This window comes from Malaclemys terrapin, chromosome 2 (genome assembly GCF_027887155.1).
Source record: "Malaclemys terrapin pileata isolate rMalTer1 chromosome 2, rMalTer1.hap1, whole genome shotgun sequence".
Lineage (NCBI taxonomy): Eukaryota > Metazoa > Chordata > Testudines > Emydidae > Malaclemys > Malaclemys terrapin.
This window is the reverse complement of record NC_071506.1, coordinates 132,670,294-132,676,965: the sequence shown is the minus strand read 5'-3', so window position 1 is coordinate 132,676,965 and position 6,672 is coordinate 132,670,294.

Genomic DNA, 6,672 nt, shown 5'->3' with positions numbered 1-6,672 from the left:
ACTATTAGGGACTGGGGCACTGGAGAAGAGATGAGGACCCAGTCTGTTTTAAAATAGCCATAACAACGCTAATGCCCTAAGGAAAGGGAAAATAATACCTGAAATGTAGCAATATAGGCACATAGTGTGTTTAGCACCTTCTAGCGGTAGCCACAATTATAATACAGTACTTCCAACTTCAGGAAAGTGCCTGCTGGATTACCCTAGCAGGGAACTGGGTATGGCTGGTTGGAACATGAAAGGAAATCCTGGGGGATGCACAGCAGTGCAGCCAGGTTTCTACAGCTGAGATGCTGCTTATTACACTAGTCAAAATGGTCTTCTACGTCATGCTCCCCTGCTTAGCACATGTCCACACAACAAGTGACAGCTGCAGCTGGCTACAGTGCAGACACTTCCTGCAGTCATGGATGGGGTGTTTCCAGCACTGTAGTAAATCCACCTCTCAGAGGGGGGGGGAAGAATCCTTCCATCAACCTACCTGAGCCCACACTCGGGGGTGAGGTCAACTTAATTACTTTACCAGGGGCGTGACATTTTTCACAGTCGTCAGCAATATAGCTAAGCTGACCTAAGTTTTAAGTGTAGACCAGGCCTTAGATTGTATGCCCCTGAGGTCCCAGTCACTGGTTAGAGGCCTTTGTTTACTAATGCTACACTCGTGAATAGTAATAAAGAAAAATAAATTGTACCTGCATCAGCTCTGGCTCAGATTTTCTACTGTGATGGGGGATATAGAGGAACCTGCAGGGAGAGAGATTTCATGCTACCCTTTGACTCTGCTGCTGCCCAGGTCCTCCTGCCTGGGCTAGGATATGGGACCTCCTCCTGCTATCGCTGAAGTCTATGCAAGTTTGGCTATCTATAGTTCAGGACCATTGGCTTAGTGCCTGCAGTCAGACACTGGCCTCCTATTTCACACTGAAAGCACCATAGAAAAGAGAGATGGGGAAGGACAGATGAGGTTACACCTTGTCTATGGAACCACAGGCCAATGCAGTATGGTTCCCTATGGTATACTCTCCAGGGCTCTGTCCAGCTTCATTTTCCATAACTCAAGCAGAAAGCTCTCGCAGGGGACTGAGGTCCAGCAAGCGGCTGCACTAGGCATTCATGTATAAGCAGGCAGCGTGGCTTGCCATTGGCTACTTTCCCGTGGCTAACCCCGTGTTTTACCCTAGGAAAACAAGTCAACCCCTGGATGGCCAAGCATACCCCAATGGGCAGAATAAACAAGAGTGCAAGCAGGGGGCTAGGGCTGCTTGTTGATATCTCACCTGCCTAACAGAACTTACGTACAAGCTGCAGGCTCAGAACACCACTTGTCCTGCAGGGAGGTGTTCTTCCTTTAGTATATTTAAAGATGAACTCACCATTATTCAATGGAATCGATGCAGCAGAAGTATTTTAAGACACCAGGGTGGGCAAGCGCTGAACAACACATGTTAAACGAGGGCCGGGCAAGCCATCTAGCTATGGGTATATGTTGTTGAACTGAAGGTAACTGACTAGATTTCACAAAGTGAAAGGAAAGCTGATAAGAAAGCAGCAGTGACCATACAAGCCTATCAAGCACGCCACAGCTGGGCCCTGCATCACTTGTTTGGCTTAGCACTACCTTTGGTCTTAATGCTCATATCCTTCCAAGGACTTATCCACAGCAGGCTCGGGAAGCAGAACCTGACCAGACCAAACTGACCTGGCTCCCCTCTCCGTTGAGAGGGAACACATTTCAAAAGCCGCACTCCATCGCTGCCCCCATCAGATCAGCAAGGAATTGGCAGCACCCACTCAGATGCCTCCAGGAAGGGCACAAGTGACAGCCACTGCTGCTGCCCTCTAGCAGCTGGTTTTGTGTGCTCCTTTGTGCCTGGCCTAGGTTAATGTTGACAGAGTCCCCGCGAGCCCAGAGGGGCAGCCGTGTATCTATTTGCATAGCCTTTGCACAATGGCCCACTTGTGCAAGGAAGGCATACGCTCCAGCAGTCAGCGAGGGCTTTCCATACCACAGAGGATCAGGTCCACCCCATGCACAGGATGACCTGTGCTGCTTAGATAAAAAGTGTTGCAAAGGGAGAAAAGACAAATGCAGGATGCCAGGACTCCTGGGTTCTATTGCCAGCCCTGGCACTAATTTGCGATGTAACCTTGGGCAAGTTACTGAATGCTTATGAATCTCTGATTCCCATCCGCAAAATGGGCACACAGAGGCTGAATGAATCACAATTGGTGAAGTGCTTGGAGATCCTAAAATGGAAGACAGAGGACAGGGCCTGTGGGTATATGGTATAGCTCTTCTGGCAGCTCTGCCTGCAGCAGGATCATTTTTGGAATAGAAATACAGTAGAACAGCAGGAGATAAGTAGAACAGGTTTTGTTGTGGTTTGTTGTTAAGGCATCAGCTACAGCTTCTAATCGCCTCTGCTCAGACCTGCCACAGCCCCAAGGGGGTTCTGGTAAGTGACCACAAAGAGCAGCATGAGACTGGTAATGTTTGCAAAGCCACCATTCAGAATTTAGCCGGGGATGTGGGAAATAGGATTCTAAAGAGAAACAGCAGGCGTAACTCTGGCAGGTAGAACTCAATTCAAAGATCTAGGCCAGCAAGAGAACCAGATAGCTGAATGTTTGTTTAACCTCTGAAAAGCCCATAGAAAGACACAGCACACTAGCAGGAACAAGCTATAGAATGAAGTTAATCCCTGCTGAGGAAGTCACTCACAGAACAGGGCTCCATCCCCTACAGCAAATTTGGGAGACATTTGCACATATTCCAAGGGGTGGTGATAAATGGACATCAATGATTGTCTAAAACGTAGGCGCCTGACTCACGCAGAGATCGTTTTAAACAGTGAGAACAGCATAGTAATAAGGTGCAGTAAGGCTTGGAGCTCTCTCTTGGTATTTACATGGCTCTTGTCACTACAGCATCTGTAGCACTACAGGGGAGGGGCAGATGGGCCCTAAAAGGCAGTTGGCACAGCTCTACACACAATCATTGTTTACAGTAATAAAGCAGGAACTAAGACCAGCAGTGTTTTCTAACTGCTGTGCAAGGTCAGAGTCATGTTATACACATTACTTAATCCTCCTTCAGTCCTCCTTGGTGAACTTTCCCCTCCTCCACGGAGGTTTCAATCCTAGGTTAACCTAGTTTTAATGCGTCTTTGTAACTCACATGTCACGTGACTCGTAAGAACTTTACCCTCCCTGTCAAACTTGAACTGGGAGGGATTTCAATTGCTGCTCTGTAATGCCAATGAGAGGGGGCGGGGGAAGAACTGCTGCTCTATAGCAGGGAAGTGGTAGGGGTTTTAAAGGAGGAACCATAAAACATGGGCACCATATAAAATGTTTATCAGCCAAGCTTTGGAAGCTTACTGGGCCGTTTACATGCCACTCAGCTTTACAAAAGAAAGCCGGGCCTAGCAGATTGGGCACCAGACAGGCTGTCTGGAGACCTGGGTTCTATTTCCTGCTCAACCACTCACTTGTGTGTGGCCTTGGGCAAAACCCTTCCCCGTCCCATGCTACGCCTATCTTGTCTGGTGAGACTGAAGGCTCATGAGGGCAGGGATTGTCCCAACCTGAGTGTGTACAGCACTTAGCACATAGGTGCCCTGGTCTCAGGTGGAGATTTGAGGCCCTCCTAGAATATAAATTAATAGTAAGACCACTTGTGAACCTGCGACATCTTACTAGATGGCCACAATTCAGAAAATGGAAATTATCTCTGCACAGACATGACCAGGGAATTAAAAAAAAGAAAAAAAAAAAAAAAAGAAGCATAAGAGGTAAGAGTCCTTAGCTGAGATCCATTCAGATCCTTGCACTTGACTTGGGAGAAATGTCTCTCCTGCCAGCTTGTGCTAAACAGTAGCTGGGGCGGAGGGGGGGAAAGAGAGACAGTGGAGGAGGCTGGATGCAAGTGACTGATCAGTAAAATAAACCCTATTCAGTTTTGAATGTTAAAAGTAAGGCAACACCAACATCTCAGCACCTGACCTGAGATTCTCTGCAAGAGCAACAGCACCCTCTGCTGGTGTAATGGCAGCATGAGCAGTGAACACAGCAAATCCAGGCAGTACTAGGGAATCAGGCACTGGCTTGTAGAGTTTTCAGTAGAGGGGGTGGGAAAGACTAGCTACCTCCAAGTACAATTTAAAAATGAAGCCCATTTCAAACCATAAGGCTTCCCAATGAAAGCCCTGGGACTGTAAAAGATGACACTATTTACCGAATAGCAGGGGCGCGGGTGCAGGGGGACCGGCTAGCGGGGGAGAGGGAGAGAAGGAGGGCGGCCAGGGCTACAGCGGGGCGCTGCCACGTGGCCCCTCCTGCTGTGCCGCCTGCCCCCTGCCGGGAGGGCTCTGCTCCGATCAGTGGGGAGGGAAGGACGAGGACTGCCCTGCTGGGCTTGCTGCAGGGTTCTCCTGTCCTCCGCGCCACCGCCCCCTACAGGGTGGCCGGAGCAGGGGAGGGGAAAAAAACAAAACACGCATCTGTGCCACCCTAGGATTGGGCGGAATGCCGCCTCGTTCAATCTGCCACCCCAAGCACCAGCTTGCTCGGCTGGTGCCTGGAGCCGGCCCTGGGGACAACTCACGGGCATTTGCTGGAATAGTATCACCCACTACTTTACTGCCTTTCAGACAAGGATCAGAGCACCTTACAACTATAATTAATCATCAACCTACCTGGGGAGGGAGGTGAAATATAGGAATATGAGCAACCTCTAGCCTGCAATGCAGCAGCTGTAGTGAATGCACTATACCAGTTTAAGGTAGAAAGGGAAGGAGTGTCCATCTGAAACAAAAGAGGGAATTTAGCCAGGCAGAATACAGTTACCTGAATTGGAGTTTCACTGTGTTTAAACACCCACATCTTTAAACACTATGATTATTCAGCCCCTCTTACGCAGAAGACTCCATCCTAGACCACAGCTCCGTGAGCCATGCTAAGAGGAGCACACCTACTGGATCCAGGGCACCACAGAGGTACTCTCAGGCCATGGTGATAAGCGTGGTATTAACACACCTAAATAAAACAGGTTTCAGAGTGCATCCGAAGAAGTGGGCTGTAGTCCACGAAAGCTTATGCTCTAATAAATTTGTTAGTCTCTAAGGTGCCACAAGTACTCCTGTTCTTCTTTTTGCTAAATAAAACAGAACTTCCTACACCACAAACCTGCTTCTTAGAAGTCTCCCATTAAGTCCTAACTCAGCCCAGCCAGGCTTAGCTGCAGGAGGCAGTGTGGCCCAGTGCATCAGGCAATGGACCGAGTCAGGAGACCTGGGTTCTATTCCTGGCTTGGCCGGGTGACTTGGATAAATTACTTCCCCTCTTTGGGTCCAAATCCCCATCTGTCAAATACAGATTTTCCTTTGTACGGGGTGTGAGATCTCTGGCCAAAGTGTTATACATAAGAGGTAGCAGTGTTAACATGTGAGATCACCGCAACAGTGGTGTGGCTGGAGGTCATGTGATATGGAAAGGGAATTCCTACCCCGAAAATACCATTCTGAGGAACAAACCCTTGAGCAAACACAGACAGGATTTTCCTCTCCAAGCCTTATATGCCAATGACTAGAAATCCACTGATCCTCAGATGCACCACAGTGAATCGGATATAGTGCTGCTAATGGGAGACAGGCTAAACGACATACATTAGGGTGTTTATACACCAATGCGAGAAGCCTAGGTAATAAAATGGAGGAATTGGAGCTCTTGGTCCAAGAGCTGAAACCGGATATCGTAGGAATAACAGAAACGTGGTGGAATGACGGTCACGACTGGAACACAGGTATGGAGGGGTATGCGCTGTTTAGGAAAGACCGGAACAAAGGTAAAGGTGGGGGGGTGGCATTGTATGTCAACAGTGAAATAAGCTGTAAAGAAATAATAGTGGATGGATTAGATAACACAGAGTCCGTCTGGGCAATACTCACACTGGGTAAAAGGACTACTAGAGCCTCTCCGGGGATAGTGCTTGGAGTGTGCTATAGACCGCCGGGATCGACCCAGGATATGGATAAGGAACTATTTAATGTGTTTAGAGAAGTAATTACTAATAGAAACTGTGTAATTATGGGGGACTTTAACTTCCCGGATATAGATTGGGGCACAAACGCTAGTAGTAATAATAGGGCTCAGATGTTCCTAGATGTGCTTGCTGATCAATTCCTTCATCAAGTGGTAGCTGAACCGACGAGGGGGGAGGCCACTTTAGATTTGATTCTGGTAAGCAGTGAGGACCTCGTTGGGGAAGTGATAGTGGGGGACAATTTGGGCTCCAGTGATCATGAGCTAATTCGGTTTAAAATACATGGGAGGAGTAACAGAATTAAGTCAAAGACTAGGGTTTATAATTTTAAAAAGGCCAATTTTAACAAATTAAGGGGACTGGTAAGGGAAGTGGATTGGGCAAACGTATTAAGGGATCTAAAGGCAGAAGAAGCCTGGGATTACTTCAAGTTAAAGATGCATGAGCTGTCGGAGGCCTGCATTCCAAAAAAGGGAAAAAGATTACAAAGCAGGAGATTTAGACCGAGCTGGATGAGCGACCGACTCAAAGGGGTGATTAGGAAAAAACAGAAAGCGTACAAAGAGTGGAAGAGGGGAGGGATTAGTAAAGAAACTTACCTTAGTGAAGTCCGAGAATGTAGAGATAGA